Genomic DNA, 20,897 nt, shown 5'->3' with positions numbered 1-20,897 from the left:
TTTCAATACCACCATGTTTCTTCATTTCTCTGGCTCTATTTTTTGAGAGACAAAGACAGGGAAGTACCATTGGCTTGGAGTCATGTTTGCAAAACATACTAAGATCTTGGTTGGGAGAGCACACAACATAAATATCAAAATTTTCTTAGCTATCTTTAAGAAATCTTACCACTAAATCAGTAGATGGGTGATTTTATTGTGTTTTGTTTGGCTAATATTGTCTTAATTTGGGTTAATTACTTTTTAGAGAAAATCTTAAGTATCAATGCAAATGGTTTAGCCCTGCTTCTTTGTAACCAGAATGCTAAATACATCACTAGCAGCTTGACAACAACCAGCAGCCTATGACAGAGGCATAGAGTCTATATTTTCTTCTACTTCTTATGTACTCTGCTGCATTAGTCATGACCATACTAGAGAGCTCTGTGTATTGTTTAGGCTTCTAAATTCTTTGAAAAATATATAGAGGAACCAGAATGGGTCCACAACAAAATTATTATTGGAATGAAATAGAAATTAGATACCTGATGAGATATTTAATAAATATCTATTCTGGATTTCATTATTTAATCCCTCAAATGCTCCTGGTACATCTTCCCAGAAACTTCATGGAGGCTAATTCCATAATTTTACAGATGAAGAAATGAATTGAAAGAAAAATCCATGTGTTGTTCAAGATCGCCCTTTAGTTGTAGCAGATATTAAGCTAGATCAGCCCAGGTTTTCTGGCTCCCAACCCCAGAACTATCTAGCACACCATTTTTTGTCAATAAAATAAAAGAATTGGGTTGCCTGGGTGATTCAGTTAGCTAAGCATCCAACTCTTGATTTCAGCTTAGGTCGTGATATCAGGTGTGTGAGATGGAGCCCTGTGCATTGGGCTTCATGCTCAACAGGAGTCTGCTTAAGATTTTCTCCATCTTTCTCTCTCTGCCCTTTTCCCCACTCTCTCTGTTTCTCTCTCTCTTTCTCTCTCACTCTCTCTCAAATAAATAAATCTTTTAAAAAATAATAAAAATAATAAAAGAATTGTGGATATTGAAGGAGGCTATAGTAGTCTTGATTTCAAGTACATGGAAGTCTTTTCCATCATCCATGGTACAGAACTCTGGGATCTCAAATGGAATAGATGAAAAGCTAAAGTTTGAGAATAAAGGGGCCCTCCCTAGTAGTCTCATCTATGGAAAGTGGGGGATAAGAATATTTATCGCATATGATCATCCTGTTGATCCTCCCCTATCCTTACTCTACATATTGTCCCTGGAGCCTAGGATTATGGCTCTCAAATATTTTTCCTCAGCCTAAATGTGGTTTAGTTAGTTAAGCATCTGACTCTTGATTTCAGCTAAGGTTCTGATCTCAGGGTCATGAGATCAAGCCTCAGGTCAAGCCCCAGGTCTATTCCTGCCTCCCACTCCACATTCAGCTGGGAGTCTGCCTCAGATTCTCTCTCTCTCTCTCTCTCTGCTCCTCCCCTCCCCCACCCCCAGTCTAAAATAAATGAATACATCTTTTAAAAAAATAAAGCCTCCTTTGTAAAAATAAATAAATAAACCCAGAGCCTCTGGGTGAACATCTGTTGACCTATAGTTACTTAACAAATTCTCTCATCCTATTTGCCCTTCAGATAACATATCCTTCTTTAGTCTCCCCATCTCAGTGAGCATCATTTTTATCCACCCTGTTGTCCAATCCAGAAACTAGGAATTCAATTTAAATTTCACTTTTCCTCACCACACCTCACATCTAAGGAGCCAAGTCTTGCAATTCTATGTCATGAATATTTTCTAATTGACTCCTTCCCTTCACTCATTGATATTGTCTTGAGTTTAGTCTCTTTGTCATTTCTTGCCTGGATTATATACTGGTCTCTTAATTGTTCCTTTGGTGCAACTCTAGCCCTCTATGCAAGCCCTCTGTATAGAACACACATTCTTCAGTGAGTTTTCTCCAATAAAAAATAAATTTAAATTTTATATGGTAGCCTGGTTTATATCAGCACTTGTACTCTGAGCATGGGATATTTGTTTATTCATTCGACATTATTTATTAAGTGCCCACTATGGGCCAGACCCTGGAAAGCAAAAAAAACCAATAAAAATTAAAAAAATAAATCATCTCTCTCATGGAGCTTAAAACCTAGGAGGGGGAGACACACAATACAAATTAAATAGATACTTATAATAAATAACATAAATCAATAAAATATCTATTAAGAAATGAAATTACTTGTTAGAAAAAAAAGAAGAGAGGAGGGCTAGTGGTGTTGAAAAAGTGGGGTTGAAATGTTACATAAGGTGATTATTAAAAGTCACACTAAGAAGATTACATTTATAAGACTGCTCGTAGTAGGCACTCAGAAAACTACTTTTTAAATGATGAAATATGTGGGTAAATGCTTAATTTCACGTGGCCCATGCAGCAAGTTTTGAATTAAGCAAAGAGTAAGTTCTTCCTCATTTTTACAAGTGAGGAAATGGGGTCTCGGCAAATGAAAGTGACTTGCCATCCAGGAGATGGTGGAGTCAAGGCTCAACCCAATTCTTCATTCTCTAATACAAATGAAAAAATTACCAACATTATCTCAAAATTCAGTTTACAACAACTTGAAGGCCTATACTTGATTCAGGTGGTCTAGGACCTGGGATGCATTCCACCGTACACAGTTTTGATCAATCTGTTATTCTGTGAAACACAGTGAGGTCCAAAGTAAGTCCGAGATGGGTTCTGGCTTCTTTTGGCTCCTGGCTGAGCCAAGCAGTCTGATTGCTCACTTACCCATTTGTTATTTGTTCAACTGGTGGGAACTGAATGTCTTTAACAAGCAGTGTTCTAAACCCTATGGGTTTTGCAGTCAACAAAACAGACATTTATGGAGCTCTTTAAAAGCAGACAATAATATGTAGTGGTGGGGGTAGCTTAGCGGTTTAGTGCCTGCCTTCAGCCCAGAGTGTGATCCTGGAGTCCCAATATCGAGTCCCACATCAGGGTCCCTGCATGGAGCCTGCTTCTCCTCTACCTATGTCTCTGCCTCTCTCTCTCTCTCTCTCTCTCTCTCTCAATCTGTGTGTGTGTCTCATGAATAAATAAATAAAATCTTTAAAAAAAAATAATATGTAGTGGTAGCTCTGAGAAAAAAAATGAAGCAGAGCTGGGGACAGAAGGTTAAGGGGTGGGCTGACCAAGGGGAAATGGAGGAAAGAAAGAAGAAAACGATGCTCCTCATGCAGAGAAGGGTTTGGCCAGTTCATAACATGAAGGGTAGATGCAAAACACCAGGAAAGGAATTGGTTAAGTAGACAACTCTTGTCCAGAGTTTGTAGCTCCCCCCGTAGGAATGATCCCAGGTCCCCCAACCCCCACTCTAGACAAAGGCAGCAAGGTCCTGCTTTAAACTGACTGTTGGTCTTTGTTTCACTCTCTGAAATTCCCTGGGTCACCTTTCCTGATGTTTTTCCTTCTCAGATTTGTAACTCCAGGTTGGATGAAAAAATTGTGAGATCTATCTTAGAACTTAAGACAGAGGAGGAGGTCAAAGCACCTTCAAACTGATTACAACATAGTAAAGCATTTCCCAGTGTCCATTGATGTACACTGCTGGTGGGACTGGTTCTCTATTCCTGTACCAGGAGAAAAAGAAAGCTTGACTATGAGTTGCATAAAAGTCTGCTTTAACTCAAACATCACCTGTCGTTTAATTGCAAGTATTCACTTTTGGCTCACACAAAGTGTATGGGGAGGGGGAGTAGCATGGGAGGGGATAGTGCAGTTTAGGGAGAGCCTGAGAAAAGAGCCCTTTATAATTTTCTCTCAGGGAGGAAAAATATGTTTGGTAAACGTAAGGCAAAAAACTTCCCTGCATTTGTTTTGACAAATACCTTCTGTTAATGGCAAATGATCCTGGACTTTTATTTACAGTATAAATATAAAGTCTTCTTTAAAAAACAACAACTTTAATTTGTAAAGTGAGTATAAGTGACATGTTCTTGATTTGTTCTCTCAACCTCTTCTTTTCTTTCCAAGTTTGGATGTCTTAAAATTACACTTTCCAGATGCCCTTGCTGTTACGGTTCTGGATATGAATTATATTGTGCCAGTTAGATGCAGTTGCCTGGGTTTTGTAAGACAGAAATAAAGTGGAGTCTGTCTTGCTACAGTAGAGGCAATTAAAGTAAGCTCTGAAAGATTTGAGTACATGCAGGAGTCAGACTCAGGGTTCTGCTTTCCAGTCAACAGCCTCATGGGAGTGACACTTAGGGAGGCAGCAAGGGTGAAAACTGTGATGACCACATTTTTTTGACTTTGACATTGAAACCAAGATCCCTCTGGTGTCTCTGACTTCCATTCTTCTCATCATTCTATAAGCGCTTATTTCCCTGTATTAAATCACCTTCTGCTTGAAATAACTAGAGTGGTTTCACTTTCCTTCACTGAACCCTGATGATATAGCACATATGATAAAAATTGTGACAGTGGTAAATACTGGTCTTATGGAGCCATAACAGAAACACACATTTTCAGAATTTACATACAAAGAAGAAACAAGTGGATTTCAGAAATGTTACAACTGATGAGGGAAAGTAAAGCTGCATATGCTGCAGTTAATACTCATTGGTAGATGCTCTGTGACCTCAAATAATCTATCCAATTTATCTTATGAAATGTATTTCCAATTAACCTAATTGCTTTAGAGTTCTGTAGGTGACTCACTTTTCAATGGGCTGGGAAATGTCCATTTGGGAGACATTTTTGTGGAATATAGGAAAATAGTTTGTTTCTTTGATTACCTTCATCATGGAACAAAACCTACACACCTCTGAAGTTGCCCCCCATTTGGCTTGCCATTCCATTTCATAGCATTTGAGCCCAGGAAAAGCAGACACTGGGCTCATGGTTTCTTTAATAAACATGGAGAACAACTTTAAAAAACTATGGATCAACTATGGACATTTGGGGCTTCATACCAATACCTGGAGAGTCTGTAAGGAGAACAGAACCATGGCAGTAACTGCTGATCCTGTGATTTTTTTTTTTTCCTGTGAGCTCTTATATATCCAAGAAGTCTGTTAAGTTTCTCAGGGGAACTTGGGAAAGTCTAGCTGCCTCAGGAAGCCTGAAAAGAGAATAAGTAGAGCTTTTAGAAACATCTACAAAAATCTGCACTGTCAATACTGCAAGCAGAGGAGTCTTTTGAATACTGACCCTGCAAATCTTGCTTTAGAGTTGAGATGCCATAGGTTTTAGGGAGATTTCATAAATAAAAGTTGCCTTTCTGTCTGCAAGGCTCCCCTTTTCTTTCACTTTGGTAGTAGATCTTTGTTGTTTCTCCTGCCACCATCTTCTCTACCAACTTTTGCTAATCATTTCTAACTCTTCCTTTGGGAATCATTCCCCTGCTACTCTTAGCTCATGTTCACATGGGCTGACTGGCCTGGCTCCTGAAGACTTTTGATAGAACCATTTGGGAAAAGGGAACTCTTTCTGTTGGTATTAATAAACAGGAAGATATAAGCTCATAATTGTAGGTGGATCTCCATGTAAAGAGACCCAGCCTAAGAATGAAGCCAACATGAAGGAAAAATGAACAAATAAATGGAAAGACAGGAACAAAGATAGTGAGAGTTCTTTAAATGCCATATGAGCCCTAAATGTGGCCATATCTGAACTCAGAACTACCCTTCTAGACTTAATTACATGGGCCAGTGAATGTTCTTTAATTCTTAAATCACTTTCAACTGGGTTTCTGCCACAATCCAGCATGCTGATTAATGTTTTAATTGTTCTTTCTCAATACTAGTACAGTGCTCAGTACAGAGATGTACTTTTTCTTTCGGCTTTTTTTCTATAATTTTTTAGAATTCTTCTGACTCTCAGTTTCATCATATAATCATTCAGCAAATATTTGTTATGCACCAACCATATGCCAAGCATTGTTCCCAACAGTTTTAGGAAAATTAATAAGGCTTGCACTTGCCATTAAAAAGTTCAGAGTCATCTCAAGATGATAAGCTGTCATTTCTGTTTCACCAAAAATTCAGTTCTCAAAAAGAGAGAGAGAGAGGTTTAGCAATCAATTGCAAATGTTTGTAACTCTTACCAATAATTTTACTTCATTGCACGTGAATGGTTTGACTTAGTGGCAGAAGTCGCCTTTCCCCAAATTCCTTCATATTTTCAATGTAGTTGTGTCATTTTTTCCTTAAGAAAACTACTTAAGGGATCCCTGGGTGGCGCAGCGGTTTGGCGCCTGCCTTTGACCCAGGGCGCGATCCTGGAGACCGGGGATCGAGTCCCACATCGGGCTCCCGGTGCATGGAGCCTGCTTCTCCCTCTGCCTGTGTCTCTGCCTCTCTCTCTCTCTTTCTCTGTGACTATCATAAATAAATAAAAATAAAAAAAAATTACTTAGGCTTTCTGAGTCTCAGTTTTCTCATCTGTAAAATAAAGGGTGAAATGTAGTGGCTCATCTGATTTCTTTTCAAACTGAAATTTTGGCAATTAGCTAACTTATGTAAATCCCATTTTTTCCCTCGGGGAGCAAGGTCCTGCTCTGCCCTGAAGCAGCCTTCACCACACAAATCTCTCCCACCCTTCAAACCAAGGGAATCAAATGAGTTTCTCAGAAAACTTCCATTCTTATTGCATTCTTAATACCTATAATCCATTCTCTATGCAGCAGCCAAATTGATCTTTTCTCAACCATAGGTCAAATCAAACCACGTACCTCACAATCCCCACTTAAGATCCAGTGGAATGCTATCGCCTTGGAATAAAATTTAAATTCCTTATGTGGCCTTTGTCTTTCTTTTCCTCTCTCATCTGACCTGTTTTTCCTGCCCATTGCCCACTATACTCCAGCCACACTGTCCTGTTTGTTCCCACTTGAATCTGCCAGTCTTGTTTCCCTCTCACAGCCTTTGGTCTTGCAAATCTCTCTTCCTGGAACACTTTCTCCCAGATCAAGGCAATGTTCCCTTACTTCACTTAGGTCTTTGCATGCGTCACTCGTTCAGTGATTTCCTGACTCCTCCTACCATCCATCTAAAATAACATCCCATTCCATCTCTTCTATTGATTTATTTTCTCTCTAGCTCTTATCACTCCCTGGAATTATAGCAGATCATATTATGACTATACTATGTTATATAATTAACATTTAATTTAATATAATTTAATGTAAATTATATTAGCATAGAGAGGAGCAAATAGTAGAGACTCATTTGGTGTTTGTGGAATGAATGAGTAATTCTACTCTAATTCTCAATTAGCCATCTGTTTAGCTTTGAGGCATATATGACAATAAGTTGAGTTGGTTACCATATCCTGTTTTAAGCATCTTTTGCTCTAATGTATGGACAGTTTTTCTATCCAATCAAATTCTCAGAAACTTGAAGGTCCCACAAGCAGATATTGTGAATTCTCACATTATGTCATTATCTAATAGAATTGTAATAATATTCTCATAACAGGCTGGATATTTTATTTTTAAATAACAGGTTTTTTCACATTGTTAAAAGATTCAATTAGGACATGGCAGGATTAACTTCTAAAACAATCTATAATGGGTAGTAGATATAATTCAGTTCACCAGATGAAACTACAAAACAATGTTCAGAAATCGAGGTATAGACCTAGGGTTTAAGTCAAACTGAGGCACTCTACCAATGAGATTTTTCAACCATTTGATCATACCTATTCAATTAAACCATTAGAGCCTGGAGATGCAGCTCAGGCAAAAGACCACAGTCAGCTGGATAACGTGTACCTGGCTAATCTAGGAAGCAGTTCATGGACATCATCTGTCTTTATCTGTATTTGATCCAAATTAAAAGATCAGGGACAGAAACCTGGGTCATAGTCCTGGGGAACAGGATAAAATTTAGAAGATGAAAGGTCAAGAATCTTCCTGCTATCTATATTTACTAAAACGTAATAAGAATGCACAAAAATTTTTGTAACAGCACTGTTCCTAAAATGGTGAGACTCCCCATTGTTCATCAAAAGTAGAAATGATAAACAAATCATGTTATATTCATGCAGTGGATTACTATACAAAATGCAAAAATGAATTATTTATAACTACATGCTATAATATTAATATATCCTACAAGCATAATGTTGATAAGAAAAACCAATCACAAGTGTATATACTAAATGATTCTATATGTAAAGTTTAAAATTAAGCAGAATTAATCTACAGTGTGATCAGGATAGTGGCTGCCCTTGAAGGATTAGTAACTAGAAGGTACATGAAAGAGGCATGCTGGTAATGATCTAGTTCTGTTTTTGGGTCCTGGTTGCATGAAAATGTTAACTTTACCAAAATACATTTAGCTGAGCATTTTCATGTGCATGTTCCTGTATTTATTCTATATTTCAATAAAAGTTCACTAAAAATTTTTCATGTTTTAAGGAATTTTAAGCCAAGAAAATTAAGAAAGGCTCTTTTGCAAGTACTCACAGATTGATATGCCAACTTTCAAACCCATCAGAAGCATGTGTTGAAAAGAAGTTGAATCTTTAGCTGTATTTCACAAAAAGAACACATTTGAATCTGAAGATGTCACATATCCTGAGTTTTTCAAAAGAAAATGGCTTGGTTTTCAGAATCCCAAGTTATATATTTTCTAAAATTTCATATCTTCTCTCCTGACCATTCACCAAAACATATAAACAAACAAACAAATGTATATTTTTAGTATAAAATATATACATATAGTTAACTGAGAAGAGGAAGTGTGTTGGTGGATAAACATCTTTTTTTCTCTTCTAGCTCAGGTCATATAATGCGAAGAGTTTTGCATCATGAATATGGCTCCATAGCAGGTTAGGAAAAGGAGGTCAGCAAGTGGCTGTCAGAATGAAATGAGGTAATCACCAAAAAACAGATAATAGGGTAGTATCTGAGAAAGGTGGCAGTTCAGATATTTTTCTCCTAGCCACTGTATAGCCACCCTCTAAAGTTTATACATAGGCAACTAGTCTATAAATTTTGCTAGTTTGAGACTTCCGCCTGTAGTAATGGAAGACAAGGTAATTTGAATTAACCTCATTACTGAGGACAACTAAAAGAAGCTGGGGAAATGTATTTTTAAAAATTGACAATAGGGGTGCCTGGATGGCTCAGTCAGTTAAACATCCGATTCTTGATTTTGGCTCAGGTCATGATCTCAGGACCATGAAATAGAGCCCTGTGACATCCAGCTCTGTTTTCAGTGGGGGGTCTACAAGGGATTCTCTCAGGCAAAAGACCTCTTTCTGCCCCTCCCCTGCAAATGGGTGTGCACGCACACTTGTATTCATGCTCTCTCTCTCAAATAAATAAATCTTTTTAAAAAATTAACAATAAATGTTAAGTTGAAAGCATAAAAGAGTTAAATAAGATAGCAGGGAATTACCACCCAATACCAGGAGGAGTTGCAAATCCAGAGAGGTGAACCATTATCAGGTGCCACTTTTTGCCCATATGGAAGATTCATCTGAGACCACGTAAAGGTTTTTTGTCAATCTCACTGTATCAGGAAGACAAAACTTGGAATCAAAGTTCCCAAGATCTCATACATAGTTTAGCTTTGAATTATCTGGGTTGCCCAAATAATCTAAATCCCTAAATTGGATTAAAGGTGCTCTGAAACTGCTAGTGTTCCAGGCACATGACAGAAAGAGATGAAATTCCTTTCCAGAGGAAGATAACTTTCACAATTTTTTTTCATATATAATGTCTTATATAAAATGAAATTAGGTAAAAATAGAAGACATTTTAAAAGAAGTATCAAAAACTTCAGACAACAGAAAGAAAACCATGGGATCTCCGTTTTAAAGAATATAAGAAAAAAAAAGAAGAAAAAAAAAGAAGAAGAAAAAAAAAAAGAATATAAGAAACAAACAGACTTTCAAATAACGTTTTGCTTTATTGAAACCGGTAAAGATTACTATTGAAAATTTTTACAAAGAATTGTATAAATTTTTTTAAAAGAACAAATTGAATTGTTAAAGTGAAAGTTATAATAGCCAAAGGAAAAACTGGAGGATGATTGTAACAGTAGAACTGACAGAGCTGAAGAAAGAATTTGTGAGCTGGAAAACGGCTTAGGGAAAAGATAACCCAAATGAAGTACAGGGAGAGTAAAGTGATAAACCACACCCATTCACCAAGACATAGGCTTCTTTGTAGCAAAATGCTCCACATTGCCCCATTCTATACCCCATGTCCTTCTCTAGCATCATCACCACCAGAACCCTGAACCAGTATGCTATTACTCTTTTTCCCTCACTGATGCTACACTGTGTGGCAATTTTAATTTGATTTGACTAGTGTGAAAGGATTCAAAGATGACAAACCTGGTAGTGGCTATAGGCTTCATTCACCTACAGGTCATTTATTTTGGAGGTATTTATAGGGCATTTTAAAAATATTTTATTCATTTATTTTATTTGAGAGAAAGTAAGTGGGAGTGGGCTGGGGAGGGGCAGAGGGAGAGGTAGAAGAAGATGGAGAGAGAGAATCTCAAGCAGCCTCCACACTGAGCTTGGAGCCTGACTCCGACTCCAGGCTTGATCTGAGGACCCTGAGGACCCTAAGACAAAACCAAGAGTCAGACAGACGTTCAACCAACTGACCCACCCTGAAGCTCACACAGGACATTTTTTAAATGCTTGAATGTAAATATCTTTAGACTGGTAAAGATGAAAAAAAAAAAAAAACACTACTTCCTTCTACTACTTACTTCTGATACGAAATGTGTAGTTTTGTTCCACACAAAGCAATTCTTCAGTTCTCTGCAGACATTGACTAAGTGTCCTAAAATTTAAATCAGTTATGACACTAACTACCCAGAGTTAGCACAGACCCCAGAGGTTAAGGGCTCAGTTCCAAGACTGCTCTCTATTTCAGATACCAGTCAAAAGTCTCAGGTTTTTACTGTACTTCTGACCACCAGCTATAAATTACAGGTTCCCACAGCCTCTCTTCAGGTTTGATAATTTGCTAGTATGGTTCACAGAATTCAGGAAAGTGCTTCATTTACTATCACCCATTTATTATACAGGATACAACAAAAGAACAACAAAAAGGAAGAGATGCATAGGGTATGCAATGAGGGAAGAGAGCATGGAGCTTCCATGCCCTCTCTGGGCATGCTATCCCTAGCCAGCACCTCCATGTACTCAGCAACCAGGAACCTCTCCAAACCCCTTCAGTTAGGATTTTTATGGCAATTTCATTTAATAGACATGATTGATTAAGTCATTTGCCATTAGTGATTAACCCAACCTCCAGCCTTTCTCCCCACCCCAGATTATGGAGGATGGGACTGCAAGTTCCTCTGGCAACCAGGACCCATCCTCCTGGAGTCACTTCATTAGCATAAACTCAAGTATGATTAAATGGGCTTATTGCGAATAACAAAAGATGCTCTTCTCATGTCTATCACTAAGAAATGCCAGGAATTTCAGGAGCTCTGTGCCAAGAACCTGTGACAAAGACCAAATATGCATTTCTTATATTACAGTATCACAAATGAGCAAATGATCTCTTGTTGATCATGATCCCCCACTACTCTTTGCACACTATATTCATATTTTCTACCTAAATAAAAGACAGTTGAATTTTCTACCTTCGAATTAACTCTTAGGAATCCAAAAATACTGTCCTTCCGCTCTCGCCTCTGAAGGGCCAAGAAAGTCTCTTTTGGGGAGCAAAAAGTTACATGGAGGAATATAGATGTTTGTATGACTGTTGTCCCCGTCTTTCGATGTTTCCAAGTTACCAGTGTTAATTGGCTTATTGATATATGTGTGTGTACCTGAGTGTGTGTTTATGTGTACATGAGACAAAGTAAGAAACAGAGAGACATAGAGAGAAAGAGAAATAATGCTAATGACAGAATTACCCAGCCCAGAGCTCAACCCTACTAGAGAAATGATCAAATATAGTCCCAACACCCTACCCTTCCAACTAAAGCTAGCTTTGGAATAAAAAGCCAATGAGGTAGAACTCCAAACCATGTATGACTCCAGTACTCACCAGAAATCTTATGATACTCAGAAAACGTCAACTCTAAACATGAGCCAAGTTGGTGATGGACAAGAAAAAGAAAGAACTCCATGCTAGAAATCCAACCACATGTGAAATTAGCAACTACATTGAGGGTAGATCATCAGTGCTTCCCTCATAGACAGCTTCTGGATAGAAAAACAACAGTTCCTTCCTAAGATATTTAGCTCTTAGCTCTCAACTCTGACTGAAAACGTTCATGTGGAAGCCCAGACAACCTGGTCTGAGAAACTGAACCCCTAATCTCTATGGGGTCTGCTGGTTTAGAGTTATGGTTCTCTTAGCTCCAACAGTACTGCAGTATGGCCCGTATAAAACCACTCACTAACTCTAAGCCTTAGACTTCCCATCTGTAAAAAGGGTGCAAACGGTAATTTCAGTTCTAAAGGTTGATTTCAGTTCTAAAACCCCACTTTCTAAAATGCAACATTCTATTTCTTAACCTAGGTAATGGTTACTCAAGTATATGCTTTTAATGATTCTTTAAGCTGAAGGTACATGTTTTATACACCTTCTAAACAAGTAATGTTTGAAAATGTGTTGAGAAGGAAAAAAATCCTATCAGAGGAAGCAAGTCTAGTACCATTCTCGAATTTATAAAAGTAGGTGTGAAAATTGAATGTCGGAGGCAAAAAGCCAAGAGCAGATTGAAGCTTGTAAAACTCCTGAGGCTTCAAACCATTTCAGTGATAAGATAGAATCGAAGAAAGTGGAATGAATGGGAATTTGCAGGGCATGTAGGACTGTTATGAGCTCATAAAAGTCCCCACAATGGTCCTTGAGGAAATTGAAATCCAAGGGTTGTTACTTAATAGCTACATTTCCTCTCAGCCAAACGTGACCATGGACATACATACATTGAATAGCCTAGGAAACAATTTTCTTCCACTTTACAACAAGGAACATCTTAACACTCTTGAAATGACTTGGTTATAAAACTTTTTTCTTTATAGCATTTATTTCTTTTGCCAAGTCCTATGCTAAGCAGATAGGTCTGCTCTCAAGGAGCTTGCAGACTCAGAAGCCTCTATGTCATTTAGAATAAATTTCAAACTTCTTACTCCTCCCTGACCTTGTCTAAGAATACCTCTCTCCTGTCCCCCATTGCACTTCTGTCTTTGCTTCAGTAAGCTCCCACCTCAGGGCCTTTGCACTTGCTATACCCTCTACCAGACATTCTCTTACCCTATTGCTACCTGGCTAGTTCCTTACCATTCAGGTTTCAATTCAAATATCAGATACTTTCCTTAACCTTCCAATTAAAAACATAATGAAAAAAGTCCTTTCTCTCCCTTTCTTCAGTCATTCTCCATTGCATTTCTCAAAGTAATGGTCTTCCAAATACTCAATATTTGTAAGTATCTAAGCTTTTAAAAATTTATTCCTATTCTTTCTTTTCCCAATACAAAGAAAGTTCCATGAGAACAAGGTGTCTATCTGCCTTGTCCACCCCTGTGCCCCAGTGGCTAGATCAGGGCCTGGTACATAAAAGTTATATATTAAGTATTTTTTAAATGTTATGATTATTTACAAATAAATTAATAATATGAGATTTAAAAAAAGAGCTTTACAAAATGATTTTTAAGGTTCTATTTATTCTAAGATTTATATGTTCCTAAATGCTATCAAAGAGATAAAAGCCTCAGAAAATTGTAATGTAAAGAAATGTGAGATGAATCTTGAGTACATTTATGTCACCTGCATTGATTAGGGTGATAGGGGGATTCACAGAAGGTGCCATTAGTGGGATAGGGAAAGTTGCACATAATTCTTCAAGGAAGAGAATGAAAAAGGTATTCCAGGTCAAGTGAACAGCTTGAGCAAAGGCATGAAGAAAGAAAAATACTCAAAATGTTGCTAGAGCAGAAGATAAATGGAAAGGAAAAGTACTTTGAGCAATAGTCATGGAGGGCTTTCAACTTTATTCTGTATTCTGGAGGTGACAGGGATTAGGAAAGTGAGATGACCTCACTCATCTTATAGAACTATTAGTCTGACAGCAGTATGATGAATGGGTTTCTGTACTGAGCATCAACGAACACTTTGAAGTTGTGGCCAAAATTCTGTGCATGTGTGTGTGTGTGAATGTGATATTTAGACATTTTATTGGGGAGAGAGAATTCATAGCTTTCATCAAGACTCAACATAAAAGAAATAAAAAATAAGGCAATAAAATATAAACACTGATGTAGAGGGAAAGTAAGAAGTACACATCTTGAATATAAAGGGATGATCCAGCAGAAGAAATAATTACTTTTTTAAAAAAGTTTATCTCAATGAGCAGTATGAGCCCCCTTTATTTGAGTCTTCATATTTTGGGATGCGCTCAATTATGCATATTATTCACATTCAGGAAGACTAAACATTTCTAGAAGACAAGAGAAATTAAATTTTTTATTGATAATATAGGAATAGATTACTTTATATAAGACAGTATTTGCTTAAAGATAGGAAAGAGAGGCAAATTCAGGTCTTAACAAGCTAATATAAAAGATAAAAATAGAAAAGTATGAATCATACTCAAGTATGTTCTATGTGATTCTTGCCTCTCCCCTAGTCATCCATTCTGTAGTGAGTATTCCCCAAGCTAAGCAGTTCCTTCCATACCCTCCCCTCACCCACTGATGAAGGGTCAATTCTTTGGTCATTCTCAAACCAGTTCTCTGGTGATATAATTGGCAAAACTGCTTAAAGTGTAAAAAATATCAGTTAATCCATCTATCCTAAATTGTCATAATACTAGTATAGTGGGGAAGAAACAGCCCCAAAGTAGAGAACAATGGTATATTAGTGGTGAAGATGAGAGAGAAGAATTCAAAAGAGAAGGTGACCAACAGGAAAACTTGATGCAAATCAAGCCAATGGTCATCTCTCCATGGAGACCAACTGGGGAAACACTGAGGTCAAATAAGGACACTGGCAAGAGAAGGCAACAGGCAGTGGCGTCAGATGGCCTCGTCCTTGTAAAAGCTATGCACATCCCTTTGAAGAGGAGGAAGTTGGATTACAGGAATTGGCTCCAATTCAGTAGGAAGAAGTTGTAGGAGCCAAGAGGCTGAAAGATGTCTGCCATCTGGAGAAACTGGAGGAAGGAGAATTGGAAGCCATGCAGATAAGGGATGGGGAAACAAGAAAGATAGGCTATTTGGCAAGGATACTTGGGCAGGGTCAGATGCCCCCACAGTGCTCTAATTCTGGGATGCAATTTGCACAGTTTTGACATCCAATAGAGTCAGCAGTAAGAGAAAATCCTTTCATTTCCAAATTCTGATAAATCTATATTTTGAACTGACATTTAGGAAAACTGTCTTTAAATATGTAAATGTAGTGTTTTACTGCTATCCTCCAAAAAAAAAAAAAAAAAAGTACCAAACCTCAAAAGTCATTAATAGCAATTCTAAAAAGTACAGTAAATTTATATTTTTTAGAGATAAAGGAAAATATACCAGGTCTCTCCAGATACAGAATTTCATCTTGGAGAAGGAAAATCCAGTGCAAGTCATTGAAACTCCAGCAGGGCTGAGACGAAGTTAAGGTTAGGGATGGTTACGGGTACACGCTTGGCTCTTGAATGAGAACACATGAGAGTGGAACCCAACTCCACCATTTACAAATTTTGTGTTCTTAGACAAGTTCATAAACTCTGTAAACCTCTATTTCCTTCACCATACAATAGGAGTAGTACTCACATCAAAGAGTTATGATGAGGATTAAAATTCAAAATAATGCACATAAATTGTTTAGTACAGTGCCTGGTGTATTTTGAGAGATAAAAAATTATTCATCATCTCCATCATCACTATTATTAGTTAATTAGAGAGGGCTTCCAGAATTATTAATGGACAATGTCAATTGGTATTGGAGTCTTCTGTTTTCTACTGACTTTCTGTATGAATTCCACCAAATAATTCAGCTATAAGAGGGGAACAAGAGCTAGGTCCAGACTGAATCTCAAGAATTTAGATCATAGACATTGTTATTATTAACAGTGAATTGTCACATAGGGGTGTTTTGTTCCTTGTGTCATCTCTACAGTGAACTCACTGTGATGCTAAATGAGCCACACATCTATATAGGTTTCTGTTTTTTCATCAGTAAATCCAATCGAAATAGCCAATCGCCAAGGTTCATTTGAATTCTATCTTTGATTCTGCAACTACTATTTCAACTGTAGCACTTGTGAGCTAAAACCAGTGTAACTGCCTGTATAGGTCTATGCTCATGGGTACCGAAAGTGTAGTGTGTATGTGACCTTCCATGAGCAAGAGGTGGATTGCCCTGCTTGCTCGGAATGTGGAGGCCCAGAAAATTAAGGCCATTCCACTTTAAGTTCAGCATTATCACAAGTACAGCCATCCCAGGCCCCTGTGAATAAGAGCTGAACTTTACCTTACTTCAGTTACAGGAAGAAAACAGCTTACAGCTTAACTGTCCTAGGAAGCCCCATATTAGAATGAGAACAGGGCTCAATGCCCTTGAAGGCCCCATATCAAAATGTAAACAGAACTTGAGGAATTGCTCCACCCCTTCTGGAGGTCCCCTAGACCAGCCCTTAAAACTAAGCTGAAACCCACCTCGTGGTCCAAGTCCCTGATCAGCTCTGTCGGGTACACTTGGACCCAAGCTCGAGCTTGTAAATAAACCCTCGTGTGTTTGCATCAGTGTCGGCTCCTCGGTGGTTTCTCGGATTCGCGATCTTGGGCACAACAGGAATAGCCATTTTGTTCTGCCCTTGGCTACCTGCCTCTACAGTCATTTTCTGCAGCAAACTCCATCCTTATCCTAGTCGGTAAGAGAAAAATGAATTTGCTGGGCAGTCCCAGGCATCTCTTCAGATGCTGCAGGGAGAGAAGAGGCCAGGCATTTCACTGTTAATTATCAGCAGCCTGGCTGCTGTGGCCCCCTTGCTGTGCCAATTTGAGAGATGAGACTCTTTACACTGCTTATTAGGCTCAGCTAAATAAATATTACCCGGCATTAGTGTTGTCAAAGATACAGTCTGAATTCAGCTCCCTGGAGTGGCTGTTGGTACCCAAGCTTTCACCATTACATTTTCTTCCTGGGTCTCCCTTACCACATCACTATTAAACTTTCTCTCTTCCCTGGACATTCAGCTGGATTCTGACATCAAGGAGTTGAAATATAATATCATTGATTTAGCTGCTTTTCTTAGGGTTATCAAACACCTATGCTATTAGACTTAAGGTCCCTAGTATTGATTGCCTCCTATTCCTGTCCCAACAGACTGAATTTCTCAGCCATGTGTTTTGAATTAGAGTCCCCTTTCCCCCGACCCTCCAGTAACTCAGAAGTGAGTCTGGACAGCCTAAAGCCCCCTGGCTGTAATGATTGGGATGGGAGACAGGACTTGACCCTAATCAGGACAATCATAGCCCAAAAGACTTAATTCCAGGACTTGTTTAAGCTATTTGAAAAACACACATTCTCTTCTTAGATGGAAGTTGAATTTAGAGAATAGAACCCTAAGGAGCTATGACCAGCTATTTTGTAATCATAAAGGTAGAAACTACCAAGAATGGAGCCAACACATAGTGAGTGGTGCAAAAAATAGAGAAAAGAAACTCGCCTGTCAAACCATTTAAAAGCCTGGATCAAGATTTACCTGAAGTCACTCCAATCTTTGGACATTCCAGTTTTGAATCATTATGCCTCCTTTATTATTTAAGTTTGAGAGGGGAATTCTAATACTTTCATTTACGTGTATCTATTTGTTATATGTGGTATCCTTCATGTGTCTATTTGTACCAAGTGCAGGTGGGGCCCTGACTGTATCCTTCCAGATCTTACCATTGTAATGCTCTTCTACCTAACTTCCTACTCTTGAGGGCTTACTGTAATGCTTCTGCCTTAGTACACAAGACAGACCAAAAGTGCTGGGTAGTTAACACCCCTCTGAGGCAGCCATCACCCAATGACTGGGAGAGGTTGGTAGGGTAAATACCCCAGTTGCCTTGCTCCCTTGGGATAGGTAAGATACATGTTTCATATGGGCTTTCAGAATTCCCCAGCAGGGCTGAGCCTAATTTGTTTGCAAATGCACCCTGCATTGGCTGCCTTCCTTTCCCTGTCTCACTCCCTCACTTCACTATGGGCTTGTTGGCATCACCTTCCAACTAAATTACTTGCACTTGGGTCCTTGCAAGCCAAGGCACTGTTTAGCAGAGCAGCAAACTAAAGCTACAGTGGTCCACAGGAATTTATAAAAAGTAACATCTACTTATAACTTTAAAAATGCACCCCACAAGTTGTTTGGCTTACACAATTTTCATCTTTCCACCTCCAAGTAGACTGATGTATACACAGACCATTTTGACATAGACTCAGCCTAGAAAGAAACTATGAATTCAAAATCCCAGAAGCCTATGCATTTTTCCCATCAGTGCCAGACAAACAGAAGGTGATGTACTAGATGGAAGATTTCAGAGAGAAAAAGAAGTAAAAGCATGAACGGCCAAAGTACAGAGGATACTCATTAATCCTCAGGCCCTAGCAGGGGCCGTAAGCTATCTAGATTGGAAGAATTATGGTTACTGAAGTTATTGATTTAGTGGTCCTAAAAGATGAGCAACACAGACATGTTTAATCTCTGGATATACTCCTCTCCTCCTGCATAGTCTGTCTTCCAATTCCTAAACCTTCCATGCAAAGAAAAACATCATCAGGCATAGGCCTTTGCCAAAAACATGCATTTGCACTCCAAATGGTACCTGTCAGATGAAAAAAGCACTTTTAAATAGGGTACTTGCTGACTAGTCTCACTAATGGGATGTTGTCTATTATTTACATGAAAAGTGTTAAAATGCAGACTTCTTTGTTTTATTTTTATTTGGGGTATTTTAAACAAAACATTCACTTTAATGCCAATGGGAAAAGGTCCACTTCTCTTTTGTGTTCCTTTCCAGCTTCCAATACTAAATTTTTGCCAAAGAGCACATATGGCCAACTGGGCTCATACTGAGCCCAGTGTAATTCCATTTCACTCCTATTAGAAAGTACGATCATGGGATAAAGGAGTCAGCACCTTCCAGGTACCATAGTACAACCTCTTTATTTTACCAATAAGGATAGAGAAGGAATGAAATGACAAAACTGGACAGGGCTTTAGGGGCTAATTCACTCCTGTCACAAATGAGGAAACCGAGGCACAGATCAGTGAAATGATTCACTCAAGACTTCTTCATAGCTAGCTAGGGACAAAATTTGGGCTAGAATTAAGGAATCTTGATCCCATGCTTGCACTTCCCTCAGACCACTCTCATTAATTTTGGTTTAATGGGATTATTATTTAATCTGCATGTTTGTTTTATCTTAAGCTTATGTTTCTACCCTATAATCTACTCTGGATGTGGTGTGGGGTGTTTCTTCTTAGAGAATGTGAAATTACACCACTCCATTTAGTGGCCTTGCCTAAAGAGTCACAATGGGGAGGAATCTCCCACACAGTAAGTTTTGTCATGGGTTGTCACAAGAAAAAGTCACATGACCTGTCTTTTTCCCTTCAGAAACAGCATGAAAAGTCAGATTATACTGCAGATCCAACCTTAGCCCATTTGGTTTGATGCTTATCCCTAATCCCGAACCACTTCCTGGGCCTGAGCCCAGGTACTGGTGTGGCCAGGAAAATGCCAGAAGCCATATGGACTCCCCAGGCCACCTCTTGGATGAGGTTGGTGGCACACACCTAGGAACCAACTCATTCCGAGAGATAGAACAGATGGCATTCCAGAGATGAATATGTATAATTTAGACTGCTAAGGTTGTTAAATAAGTATGTGTTTTTAGGTGGATTCATGAAAATCAAGAATTTTTTTTTTTTTTTGAAAATCAAGAATTTTATAGCTGAAATGAAAGCCAAGCAAAGGAAACCACAAGGCATTTTCCAAGGATATGCATTATTTCTTATTTGTTAGTATTGGTCTCCATAGCATGTTGCAATTTCCAGAGACCCCAGAAAGGCCAATGATGGCAGAACAAGAAGCAGGCTGAATTTCTCCTTGGCTTTACCATTTATTTCTATAGCCCGTGCCTGAGAAGTCAACCCTGACTAATCTGTCCCCCATCAAAGTACTTATGCTTCAATCTGGCTGTCCTAGGAACAAGGCTCGAGGAGCACAACAGTAATGCAAGTCAGTCTATCAATGGAACTGGATAAGAAGATGTACTTCTAGAAATCTCCAACACAGACAGTACCCAGCAATAATATGTCTTGTTTCTGCAATTACTTCCAGTTTATATAACAGTTTCATACTTATGATCTCCTATGACTGGATCTCTATAACAACCCCATGAGATAAATTGAGTATGAATTCTTACCCTCATTTTACAGATGAGGAAATAGAAGCTCAGAGAGGTTAGATGACCACTTGGGATGCACAGAGGGTAAGTGGTGCCACTGGGACTTGAACTCAAGACTTTTTGATTCTGCATCTAGTGATGCATCTGATTTGGCATTTGCCAATGAATCAACAGCCAAAAGAGCCTTCACTGGGGAAGAATTCCAACTGCTGCTAGAACAGCCTAATCCATGGATTAACTGCTTTAATGAGTTAGAACATCAGGGGGTGGAATAAAGTGATATTCCCATATTCTGGAAGCATTCCAAAGACAGAAACTAGATTCTTATTATGAATCTTGATACTAGTGCTTCACCTCTCCTTGTACCCTTGACCTTTTGCAATTCCTCCAACTAGGCGCAGAATACATTTCCCTATTTCACTCATGATGGATGTGGCCATGTGATTTGTTTTACCCAATGAAATGTTAGCAATCATGACGCAAGCAAAGACTCAAAATGAATTTGCTTAGTTGGTTTGCCCTCTTG

At 38.5% G+C, this 20,897-nt stretch overlaps 1 long non-coding RNA gene across 10 annotated transcripts in view; it reads right to left on the bottom strand.

Moving 5' to 3' along the window:
• Positions 1-20,897, bottom strand: part of LOC112673596 (uncharacterized) — a 130,052-nt gene that overhangs the window by 58,148 nt on the left and 51,007 nt on the right. For all 10 annotated transcript variants that reach the window (XR_004808808.2, XR_007405397.1, XR_003144917.3 and 7 more), the window contains exon 3: positions 4,971-5,113. This is a non-coding gene — a long non-coding RNA (uncharacterized LOC112673596). The remainder of the gene's footprint in view (positions 1-4,970; positions 5,114-20,897) is intronic.

This window comes from Canis lupus, chromosome 24 (assembly GCF_003254725.2).
Source record: "Canis lupus dingo isolate Sandy chromosome 24, ASM325472v2, whole genome shotgun sequence".
Taxonomy (NCBI): Eukaryota; Metazoa; Chordata; class Mammalia; order Carnivora; family Canidae; genus Canis; species Canis lupus.
Note: the sequence above shows the minus strand (reverse complement) of the source record. Positions and strands in the feature narration are given on the sequence as shown.